Source organism: Halichoerus grypus, chromosome 2 (genome assembly GCF_964656455.1).
Source record: "Halichoerus grypus chromosome 2, mHalGry1.hap1.1, whole genome shotgun sequence".
Taxonomy (NCBI): domain Eukaryota; kingdom Metazoa; phylum Chordata; class Mammalia; order Carnivora; family Phocidae; genus Halichoerus; species Halichoerus grypus.
Window position 1 is genome coordinate 126,085,859 of NC_135713.1, and position 13,188 is coordinate 126,099,046.

The 13,188-nt window shown below is 42.1% G+C and overlaps 1 protein-coding gene across 2 annotated transcripts in view; it reads right to left on the minus strand.

Annotated features, from left to right (window-relative positions):
- The window catches only part of RAD50 (RAD50 double strand break repair protein), a 130,487-nt gene that overhangs the window by 103,644 nt on the left and 13,655 nt on the right, over positions 1–13,188 (minus strand). The gene's annotated exons all lie outside the window — the stretch shown is intronic.

A 13,188-nucleotide genomic window follows, 5' to 3' on the forward strand; every position in this document is an offset into this window, starting at 1 on the left:
TCATATGCCAGGCTCCCTTTTGTCTGCCACACCCCATTGGTCAAATTCTCCTCTACTGAATTATTGGGTCAGGGGCAGCCCCTTGGAAGCCAGCCTTCATTCCACACAGCGGGGCATTTCACCTGTGTCTGGAAGCATAGGGGTGACTTGGTGTGAGTGGGGTGCTGACCAAGAGAGAGAAAGGAGGAAGTGGAGGAAATCTGAGAAGGCACACAAACATGTGCCCCATACAAATATAAATTCCAAAAACTGATGCAAGAATACAAAGGGTTCTATAACCATTACAGTAATTTAATTAATCATTTAAAATATTTCCAGGTACCTGGGTGGCTCAGTCGGTTAAGCATCTGCCTTTGGCTCAGGTCATGATCCTGGTGTCCTGGGATCGAGTCCCGCATCAGGCTCCCTGCTCCGTGAGGGGCCTGCTTCTCCCTCTGCCTCTCTCTCTCTCTCATGAATAAATAAATAAAATCTTTAAAAATAAATAAATAAATAAAATATTCCCACAAAGAGTGCACAAAGGGTAGACAGTTTTATCAGTGAGTCCTTCCAAACTTTCAAGTCACATGTAATTCGAAACATATATAAACTCATACAGAAAATAAACAAAACATAATGTCTTCCAGCTCATTTTGAAAAGCTAATATATATTAGTAAAATCAGAGGGGGACATCACAACAAAAGAAAATTATGATGCTATAGTCACTCATGAACATGCACGTGAAAATTGTAAAGAAAATGTTATCGATCCAAATCCAGAATGTATAAAAAGATACTACATAACAACAAAATTGAACTTAATCTAGGAATTCAAGATTCAAAATTAGAAAATCTATTAATGTAATTTACCACATTAAACAATTAAAGAGATAAATCACATATCAATGCACGAAAAGCATTACTGAAATTTAATATCCACTTATTATAACTACTTTTAGCAAAGTTAAAATAAAACGGAATTTCTTTAATCTGGTAAGTTTACAACAAATACTGTGCTCAATGGTGATGCATTAAAAACATCCCTTTAAAAGCAGGAACAACGCAGGGGTGCCTGGGTGGCTCAGTCGGCTAAGTGGCGACTCTTGAGGTTGTGGGATCAAGCCCTGCCGTGAAGCCTGTTTGAGATTCTCTCTCGCCCTCTCCCTCTGCCCCTCCCCACCCAATACATAAATAAATAAATAAATAAATAAATAAATAAATAAATAAATAAAAGCAGGAACCAATAGAAGAATGTGCAGGACCACTTTATGTGCACTGCACAATCCCAGGGAGAACATCTTACATCATAAACATTGTGGATTTGAATATGTATCATGATCATTTCCTACCAGGTGGAAGTAAAGGGTATTGAGGAAGAAGGCTTTTTCCAATTTGCACAGAAGCTTTATATGGGCTACTGGTGGTCCTGGATAATGTTAACTCCATTTTGTTTAAAAACTGTGACTGCAAGTACTGGCCTTTGCAGCAAGATTATAAATAGTACTAATAAATATGAGGATTGTAACGGGAGAAACAAAATTCACGTACAGAAGAAACAAAATTCACGTACAGACACAAATAACTGCATATATATATATATATATATATATATATATATATATATATATATATGCAGATGATGCAAAATGACAAAATAAAACCCAAAAGAATGTAGGGGTAGTAAATGATTATAAGTAATAAGAGTTTATTAAACTGCTCGATCAATATACAGAATCAATTACATTGTTACACATCACTAACAAATAGAAATATAATCTTAAAGAAGGTATCATTTATAACACTTAGAAAACTATAAGGTGCCAAAGAGTAAATCTAACAAAATGTGAAAAATTTTATCGAAAGTTGATTTAAAGCTTTATTGAAATACTTTTAAAAGGACCTTAACAAACACAGAGACCCACCATGACCATGGATACAAAAAGTCAATACCATAATTTGGAACCTGATCTATAAATTCAATACAAATCCTATCAAAATCCTGACAATTTTTTTCATGCTACTTACAAAGCTGATTCTAAAATGTACACGGGAGAATGAGGGTCCAAGAATAACCAACACAATCCGAAAGAAGGAGATCAAAGTGGGAGATCTTGCCCCATGAGATATCAAACTTCAATAATTAGGTCAGCAAGATCTTGATATAGGGTAGAGCAGTGGTTCTTAGCAAAGAGCGATTTCCCCCCTGGGAGAACATTTGGCAATTTTGGGTTGTCACAGCTGGAGAGAAAAAAGAGGCTACTGCCATGACCTCATGGGCAGAGGCCAGGGATGCTACTAACATCCAACATTACACAGGACAGCCCCCACAGCAAAGAATTATCCTGTATAAAATGTCAGCAGTGCCAAGGGCGAGAAATTGCAGAGTAGAGAGAGAGACCAGTAAATAACTAAAAATTTTTTTAAAAGATGGGGTGGGGTGCCTGGGTGGCTCAGTTGGTTGGGTGTCCAGCCCTTGATTTCAGCTCAGGTCATGATCTTGGGGTCATGAGATGGAACCCCACGTTGGGATCCATGTTCAGCGGGGGAGTCTGCTTCTCTCTCTCTCTCTCTCTCCCTCTCCCTCTGCCCCCTCCCCCTGCTCGTGTGTGCTTTCTCTCAAATAAATAAATAAATCTTAAAAAAAAAAAAAAAGGAGAAGAGTGCCTGGCTGGCTCAGTTGGTAGAATGTGTGACTCTTGGTCTTGGGGTCATGAGTTCAAACCTCACATTGGGCGTGGAGCCTACTTTAAAAATAAATACGTAAATAAGTGAATAAATAAAATAAAATAAAATAAAAATATAACCTTGGGGTGAGCATATCTATCAGGAGACAGCTGGAATCCTTCTAGGAAACTGGGTAATTTGAGGAAATTTTATTTAATAATGGGGCCATTATAACAGTGAGAACAGGATGTAGGGAAACCAGGAGGGAAAATGCAATTCTCTGAGGCTAATAACAGGAGCTGTAACAGGAGAGGGATAGTTGGTGAAACTCCAAGATACAGAGGGCTGTGGGGAAAGGGCCACCGCTAGGAGCTGGGATCTTCAATCAAGGACACAGCTAACTTGCAGCAGTCTTACAAGGACAGAACTGGGAGGACAAACATGTTGACTTCAGTTAGCTCCCACCCTTAGTTTGCCTGTCGGGGCTCCTCATGGTCAAACCCAACGGGGAGCCCAGGAGCAAAGAAGTCATTAATGTAGTCCAGACAAATCTGCCCCCAGAACACAGAAGAGGCCAAATTAGTGGATCTAAAGGAGCAAAGAAGAGCGAATGGAAGGATTTCATAAATAAAACCCCCAAAGCACAGATCATTAAGGAAAAGATATATACACTCAACATTCAACAAATTTACTGAGTAAAAGAAAAGACAAGTTATATTTGTGTTATGTATAAATGACAAAGGATTCGTTTTCAGAATGAGTAACAAAGTCCTGTTAATAAGAAAAAGATAAGTCCTCAATAAGAAAAAGATAAATAACCCACCAGGAAAAGAAAAAAAAAGGTAAATGACATGAGTAAGCATATTCTCAGAACAGGAAGCACAGATGGCCAATAAACATAAAGAGATGTTCAACCTTATTAGTAGTCAGGGAAATACAAAATTAAACCACAATGAGATAGCATCTCACACCCACCAGACTGGCAAAAATTTAAAAAGTCAAGATATTACAAGTCTTGTCCAGGATGTGAAGTAAAAGGAATTCTTATACATTGTGTGTGGGACAGTCAAAACTGGTACTCTTGAAATGCAGAGCTAAGAACATTGAAGACATGTGTACTCTATGACCCAGAATTTCAATCTGGTAGACATTCTAAAGAAATTCTTGCACATGGACATTAGGAGATTTAAGAAAGTATGCTCATAACAGCCATTGGGTTTTCTTCTTTTTTTAAAAAAGATTTTATTTATTTATTTGAGAGAGAGAGAGCGTGAGTGCGCACATGCGCGCGTGCACGCAGGGGAGGGGCAAAGGGAGAAGCAGACTCCCCCCTGAGCAGGGAGCCTGATTTGGGGCTCCATCCCAGGACCCTGAGATCATGACCTGAGCCGAAGGCAGACGCTTAACCAACTGAGCCACCTACGTGCCCCATCATCGGGTTTTCTTTAACAAATTTTTAAATTAAATTAAATTAAATTAAATTAAACTAAATTAAATTTTTGAGTAATCTCTACATCCAACATGGAGCTTGAACTCACGACCCCAAGATCAAGAATTGGGCACTCTACTGACTGAGCCAGTCAGGTACCCCATCAAATTTTTAATTTAATTTAATTTATTTATTTTTAAGATTTTATTTATTTATTTATTTATTTATTTATTTATTTATTTTGAGAGAGCACAAGCAGGGGGGAGCAACAGAGGGAGAGGGAGAAGCAGGCTACTCGCCAAACAGGGAGTCCGATGCAGGGCTCGATCCCAGGACCCCGGGATCATGACTTGAGCCGAAGGCAGATGCCCAACCGACTGAGCCACCCAGACACCCCGAATTTTTTATTTTAAAATAATTTTAGATTTACAGAAAAATTATGAAGAGAATGCAGAATTCCCATAAACTCCCACCCAATTTCCCCTACTATGAGCATCTTACAATTGGATGGTACATTTGTCACATTAATGGACCAATACTGATACGTTATTGTTAATTAAAGTCTATACCTTATTCAGATTTCCTTAGTATTTACCTAACATCCTTTTAGCATCACTGTTTTTAATAGCTAAAACTGGAAAAAAAAAAAAAAAAAGAAATACCCGTCAGTATAAAATAGATAAATTCTTGTTTAGTCATTCACTGTGGGTTGCAGTAAAGTAAAAGAATGTACAGCTATTTGGGTCAACATGGATGAGTCTGAGAACATTTTGTCGAAGAGTAAAAGCAAGTCCTAAATATATCCAACAAGATTCCATTTATAAAAAGGTAAAAAATGGGGTGCCTGGGTGGCTTGGTGGGTTAAGCGTCAGACTCTTAGTTTCAGCTCAGGTCCTGATCTCAGGGCCTTGATCTCAGGGTTGTGAGATTGAGCCCCATGTCGGGCTCCACGCAGAGTGCAGTCTGCTTGAGACTCACTCTTCCTCTCCCTTTGCCCCTCCCCCTACTCTCTCTCCCTCTCTCTCTCTGAAATAAACAAACAAATCTTTTTTAAAAAAATAGGTCAAAAATGGGTAAAATAAAATCATATATAATTTAAGGATATTTACATACGTGATAAAACCATAAAGAATAGCAAAGAAATGATTAACCACAGAAATCAAGATAGTGGCTACCTCTGGTGGGGAGGGAGTGGGACATTATGGGAGAGTCACCTTCTCAGGGATGGGGTGGTGGACACATGGATTTTTAAAATTTTGTTATGTTTTAACTGTACATTTTTTGTATATATGATGTTTCATAACAATAATTTTAAAAGCTCTTATCCCCTTGTTCTTCTCCCCTATAAAACATATTTCCCACACAGTCCTCATCCTCCAGAATTCTGGCTAAAGGGAAAAGGTAATGTGTTCATGTCAGAGCAAACAGGAACCCCAGTCCTCCATGCCCAAACCAAAGAAATGTGATGATGTCTCTTATCATCCTTTCAAACCCCACCACACATCATGGTGCTTCCTGTTTCTCAGAAGCTGAAAAGGTGCTGACATAACGTAACGAGTAGAAAAGAAGCTGTTTCCACAGATCCACCCAGAACCCTGGTGGACAGGTGGGACTCTCGGCTACCGTCAGGAGCAAGGCCAAACCCAGGCCCCGCGTCCGGGAATGACCCCAAGTTTGAAGATTCGCAGAACAGGTGACCCTTCTTCGCTATAAGAGCAAGCAAAGCCACCACCATCCGCCCCGAAGGATGCCTTCTGCGACAGCAAGAGGCAACTTCTTAGCGGGTCCCTCTGCCCAGGCCCTGCTGGGCTCTGGGCACCGGACTCCTGCTAGTGCCTGGGAAAGTCCCCCGCCACTGGAACGCTCCTGTTCCTCACACCCATCCCTCACTTGTCTGTTCGCTTGGTGTTTATCCACTCACCCAGCAAACACCGAGTAGCTACAGTGTGTCGGGGGCAGTTCTAAGCGTTGGCAACACTGCAGGGGGCAGGACGCAGTCCTAGTCTAGCAGCGTGACACCAGTAAAGGGGTTGGACAACAAACAAGCAAAACAACTACAGATTGTGGTAAGTGCTACCCGGGAAAAAGGTTGAGGTCGAAGCGTTAGCACAAAATTCAGGCTGCCTGAGTTCAAATTCTGCTTCTACTGCCTACACTTTGGGAGAATTAAACTCACCTTGGAAGTGATCACCAAACCCACCAAAGAGAGTTGATGGAACACTTATTCTTTCAAAAATCATTTCCTGAGCACCTCTAGGTGCCAGGCACTAAAGATGAGTAGTGAAGTTGACAGGCAAGCTCTTGCCCTCAAGGTGTTTATATCATAGTGGAGAAGGAGTCACTGGATGATAAGCAAAGGCCATTTCAGATAGTGATGAGAGGGCTAGGGACTGGTGTGATAGAGGAGATTGGGCAGGGGCTTGGGAGCAACCTGACATGTCAGGGAAGGCCTGAGAAGGTGACATTTGAGAGCTAACTGATAAAAAGAAGCCATATATGTGAAAGTCTGGGAGGAAGAGACAGCTAAACAGAAGGGCAAAAGTCCCAAAGTGGGAATGAACTTGGTGCGGTTGAGAACAGTAGGAAGACAGAGACGGCTGGCACACAGGGGTTGTGTGGCAGGAGATGAGGCTAGGGAGGGAAGGGACGGCCCATGCTGCCCATAGAGAGGGCTCTACGTTTCTCGTAGTAATGGGAAGTCGCTGACCGTTTGAAGCAGAGGAGGGTCATTATCTGACTTCAGTTCTTAAAAGAACTCTTGCCTCTGTGTGGGAAAGAGATGAGGTTTTCATGTTTAATCAGGGAAATAAGTTAGGAGGCTACTGCTCTAGGGGTTGGTGGCTTAAATTTGGGTCCGTGTGTGATATGCGGTGGTGTGGGACCAGCTGGAGGAGACAGGACCCCGACACGCAGGGCTGGTAGTGGACGCCTGATCTGTCTTCTCTCACCCCTGCAGCGCCTTCTGTTCGCTTAGGATCCATACCCGAGTTCCACTTTCTGCAGGAAAAGCCCTCTTCGAATTCTGTTCTCTCTGCAGGTGGTAGGGGCTCCCTGGACCTGGGCTCCCTGATTCCTTTCCCCACACCTTTCACGTCATGGCCCTGGAGCCCTCTCGTGTATCGCAGATGTAAGCTGGGCTCTCCCAGGCTCCTGAGACCTGAATGAGCAGGCTCAAACTCATCTTTGCCCACGTGCGAGTCCAAAGCCTTTGCCAAGGTGGCTGTGCATCCCGAAGGGGCTTGGGTTTGCATGACCACTGCTGGGTCCCTGCTCCCGCTGTGGGGTTCATCCTGACATTCTACCAGAGCTGCTCCTATTCTACCAGAATGCAGAATGCAGCCCTTTCTGTGGAGTCCTGGCCACACAGCAAAGCTGACCGGCTACACAGATCTCTCTGTGGCAGAAGCATGAAGTCCTGTGACCACCCCACTGTGGGGGATTTTCCTCTTCACTCCAACCTTGTGCCCTCTTGCCAGGTCCTCCTTCCTCCTCACCCAGGTCCAGTTCATTTCTAATACAGAGCAATTTCGGGAGCCCTTTTGCGACCTCAGTTCATTGTTCACCGAGGGACCCACGATCTCAGCTCTCCACCCCCCTCTGTTGGCTGTTCCAGGTATTTCCCCAAGGATTCCTACTAACGCGGAATTCTGGAACTGGCTGCAAGGCTGCCATTGAAGCCCTTGTACCCACAGTGGCTCTTTGAGTTTAAGGTGCTTAAAACACATCAGAAAAACAAATGAAGCCTGACTGAAGGAAGTTAAGCTCTGTTGACTGTCCCCTGGCTGAGGCAGAGTTTTCTGGGGTTTTGACATGCCCCAACACCGCCCTCTGGTGGCTGACAGAAGTTAAGAACTGACTGTCGGATGTCGGGGTCCAAATCACCAGGCTTCCCAAACTCATCCTCCCAGCAGCCAGCCCATCCACCAGCTGAGGCCAGAGCCAAGTCTTTGGACTGAGTTCTGTCTTCGGCAAAGGAGCCGTGAATTTCTGGGCGTCTACCCAGTTGACTCTCGGGAGTGGCCTGAGTCCAGTCAAGGAGAGAAGTCAGGTGGGACTCTGAGCTTGGAAGGTGTGGAGGATCTAGAGAGCACCCATCTTTGGTCTCAAGTCCTTCTCTTGACCACTCAGTGCCTCACAGCTTCTTCCTCCCCACGCTAAACATTTTCCCAATGGGCGACAAGAACAAACCCAGGGGATGAGGGTGACTCTGACCAATGTTTTGGGACCAAATGCATGACAGATTTAGAATTGTGCCGAAATGTCACTTTTAATCACCTCGTCCCTCAGGCCTATATCAGCATTAGCTCTGGGGGCGAGGGGCCCTCTTACTCATCCCTCAGATCCTAGCATGGTGCTGGCAATGCATAAATATCAGATGGAGGAATGAATGAGTGTAATCAGTGTGACTCGTTCATTCCCTCCTGCCTTCTCACCCTGCTCCCAGACCGCAGCAGGCTATGACTCTGAAAACAGCTTCCTGATCAATTACCTCCTCTACTCTCCCACTTCCAGCCCCCACGTGACAATTTCTCTAGTTCCTCTCTGGCCTTGGTCCCAAATCTCTGCTCTTGTTGTCAGAGCACTGGGCTAGGAGTCAGGAGTCCCAGCTCTGCCATCAATGAGCTCTTTGAGTCTCTCATGGCCCCGTCCGTGAACTGAAATGGGGCTCTCTCTTGGCCCCAGAAAGTAAGTGGGATGGGAAGGTACCCAGCCTTACTTAGGATTGTAGTGTCCTGACCCAGAGTTGCCGGTCTCTCTCGCTCTCTTTTCGGCATCAAAAGTGTTACATGCATGATGTAATACATATCTATATATATGATGTAAGACAAAATCCTCCCAGAAGTATCCTCTGTCAGATGGGGACATGTTATTTTATAGCCTTGATGTCATTCAGCCCTCACACCAACCCTGCCAGGTGGGGCGCTTTTATTATCCGTGTTTCATCGATGCTCAGAACAGTGAGGATTAGAGAGGCCAAGGAACTTGCTCAAGGTCACACAGTTTGTGAATGGTAGGTTGGGATACACGATGAGGACAAAAGATTCAGTGCTGGGAGAGCACTGGGAAAAGAGCGGGAAGTTTCTTCAAATGCTCAGCCTTATCATGAGCTGGCTGCGTGTTTTCTGTCATGTCGGTTGTGCCTATAAAAGTTAAAGAGTGCTAACGGTAACCAGCCATAGGATTCTCAGTTGGGTGAAGGGAGTTCCGGCTTTGGATCCCACAGCTACCATTCATATAACTCTGGGTTACAAAACTGCCAATTTTTTGTCACTGGATCCTGTGTTCCTCGAGGGCAGGTTTATGAGATATAATTAACATAGGAGAAACTGGACCCAAGGTGTACAGTTTATTAAGTTTGGAATATGTATGCATCCGTGAAATCATCACCACGATCAAGATAGTGAACAGATCAATCAGCCCTCCTCACCTCCTCACCCTCAGGCAATCACAGACTGGTTTTCTGTCACTATAGATCATTTTGCATTTTCTAGAATTTTATAAAAATGGGATCATACTCGGCCTGGTTTCTTTGACTCAGTAGAATTATTTTGAGATTTATCCGTACTGTTGCCATGCATCAGTAGTGTATTCCTTGTGTGACCTATTTTATTTTTAAATTAACATACAGTGAAAATAACAACTTGGGTGAACAGTTCCATGATTTTAGTACATGTATAGGTTTGCGTAACCACCACCACAATCAGGATACAGAATAAAAACTCTCCGGTGCTATCCCTTGGGCCTCTGGGAGCTACTGATCTAATCTCCATCAACATAGTTTTGTCTTTCTGAGAGTGTTGGATTAATGGAATCAGGCAGTAGGTAGCCTTTTAAGACTGGCTGCTTTTATTCAGCATAATGACTTAGAAATTCATTCAAATTGTGTTGTGTTCCTTACTTTTTTTTTTTTTTCTGAGTAGTTTTCATTGCATAGATGTATGAGTCTGTTTATTCATTCACTCATTGAATATTTGTGTTGCTTTCAGTATTTGACAATTAACGATAGAGCTGCTATAAATATTCGTTTAACATACATCTTCATTTCTCTAGGATAAATACCTAGGAGTAGGGTTGATGCATCCTACAGTAAGTGGATGTTTGACTATAAGAGACTGCCAAATTATTTTCCAAAGTGGTGTATCCTTTTGTATGTCTATCTGCTGTGTATGAGAATTGCATTGCTTCATCTCCCCACCAGCACTTGGTTTTGCCACTATTTTCTAGTTTAACCATTCTACTAGACATGGAGTGGTATCTCATCATAGTTTTCATTTGCACTTGCCTAATGGCTAATGATGTCAAAACATTTGCATTTGGCGTAATTATTGATATATAATGGCTTAGGTCTACCATTTCACTTTTTGTTCTCTGTTTATTCTCTCGTTTCTCATTTCTTTGTTTTCTGTTTTCGGCCTTCTGAGTTCTTTATATATTTTAGATATATCCTTTATCCAATATAGGATTTAAAAACTATATTTTATTTATTTACTTGAGAGAGAGAGCACGAGCAGGGAGAGGGGCAAAGGGAGAAGGAGAAGCAGACTCCCCACTGAGCGGGGAGCCCGCCATGAGCTCTATCCCAGGACCCTGAGATCATGACCCAAGCCGAAGGCAGAAGCTTAACCTGAGCCACCCAGGTATCCCTATTCAATAGAGGCTTTACAAATACTTTGAAGTCTATGGCTTGACTATCCATTTTCTTGATGATGTCTCTTCTGAAAAGCAGTTTTACATTTTGAAGCCTAGTTTGTTAACTTTTCATTTATGGATTGTGCTTTTGGGGTCATAACTAAGAAATCTTTGCTTAATCCAAGGTCACCAAGATATTCTATGTTTGCTTCTAAACATTTTACAGCTTTAGCTCTTACATGTAGATCTTTTATCCATTTTGAGTTAATTTTTGTGTGTGATGTGAGGCAAGTGTATAAATTCTTCATTTTGCACGAGGATATTTAATTGTCCCAACACCCTTTGTAGAAAATACAACTGAATTACCTTGGCACCTTGATTGAAAATGAATCAACTACTGGGGTGCCTGCGTGGTGCGGGGGGTTAGACTCTTGGTTTTGTTTCAGGTCCTGATCTCAGGGTCATGAGATCGAGCCCCGAGTCGGGCTCCATGCTTAGACTCTCAGACAGGCGTGCTGAGACTCCCTCTTCCTTTGCCCCTCCACCCCCACACTCTCTCTCTTTCTCTCAAATAAATAAATAAATCCTTAAAAAAAAGAGAATGAATTGACTATGAATGTAAGTGTTCACTGTGGTTCTCTCAATTCTGATAGGTATGTGTGGGACAGTACCACACTGTTTTGATTATTGTAACAGTAGAGTAAGTTTTTATTTTTATTATTTTATATTTTTATTGAGTTATATTTGAAATACAACATCGTGTACATTTAAGGTGTATATATAAGTTTGATACATTTATATTGCAATATGAGTGTTGTAACAGCACTAGCCAGCACTTCTATCTATTAATGTTTGTAATACAGTTTTGGTATTTATAACCACTGTACTGTATAATACGTCTCCAGGACTTATTTATGTACCAGCTGCAAATTTGTAACTTAAACAATACCTCTCCCATTTCTCCATGCTCCAACCCCTGGTAACCACCATGTCACTCTATGCTTTTACAATTTCAGTTTTTTTGGATTCCACATGTAAGAGATGTCATACAGTATTTGTTTTTCTCTGACTTACTTAGCATGATGTCCTCAAGGTCCACCCATGTTGTTGCAAATGGCAGAATTTCCTTTTTTTCTCATGGCTGAATAGGACTCCATTGTATAAATACACTACATCTTCTTTATCCATTCAACTGTTGACAGACACTTAGGTTGTTTCTGTATCCTGGCTACTGTGAATAATGCTGCAATGAACATGCGGCTGCAGATATCTTTTGGATATCCTATATTTATTCCCTTTGGATATATATGCAGAAGTGGGATTGCTGGATCACATGGTAGTTCTATTTTTAAATTTTTTTTTTTAACGATTTTATTTATTTATTTGACAGAGAGAGAGAGACAGCGAGAGAGGGAACACAAGCAGGGGGAGCGGGAGAGGGAGAAGCAGGCTCCCCGCGGAGCAGGGAGCCCGATGCGGGACTCGATCCCAGGACCCTGGGATAATGACCCGAGCCAAAGGCAGACACGCTCAATGACTGAGCCACCCAGGCGCCCCTCTATTTTTAATTTTTTGAGGAACCTCCATATTGTTCTCAATAGCAGTCGAGCCAGTTTAAAATCCCACCAACAAACAAGGGTTCCCTTTTCTCTATGTCCTTCCCAACACTTGTTCTCTTGTCTTCTTGATGATCATCACTTTGACAGGTGTGAGGTGATATTTCATCATGATTCTCATTTGCATTTCCCAGATGATTAGTGATGTTGAACACCTTTTCATGTACCTGTTGGCCATTTAAATGTCATCTTCGGGGAAATGTCTATTTAGTTCCTCTGCCTGTTTTTAATTGGAGTTTTTGTTATTATTGAATTCTATGAGTTCTTTAATAAATTTTGGATATTAACCCCTTATGCAATATGTAGTATGCAAAAATTTTCTCCCATCCTGTAGGATGTCTTGTCATTTTGTTGATTGTTTCTCTTGCTGTGCAGAAGATTTAAGTTTGATGTGGTCCCACCTTTTTTTTTTTTTTTCTTTTGTTGTTTGTGCTTTTGGTGTCATATCCAAAGAAACATGGCCAAGGCCAGTGTTGAGGAGATTGTTTCCTATGCTTTCTTCTAGTTTTATGGCCTCATGTCTTACGTTTGAGTCTTTGATCCATGTTGAGTTAATTTCTGTGAGTGGTGTTAGGTAGGAATCCAGTTTCATTTTTCTGCATGTGGTTATCCAGTTTATCATTACCATTTGCTGAAGAAACTATCCTTTCCCCACTGGATGTTCCTGGCTCCCTTATCACATATTAGTTGACTGTAGATGTAGATGTTTAATTCTGGGCTTTCTGTTCTGTTCTGTTGATCCATGTGTTTATTTTTATGCCAATACCATCCTGTTTTCATTACTGTAGACTTGCAGTATAGTTGGAAATCAGGAAATGTGATGCCTCCACTTTGGAGAATTTTGTTCTTCTTTCTCATGATTGCTTTGTC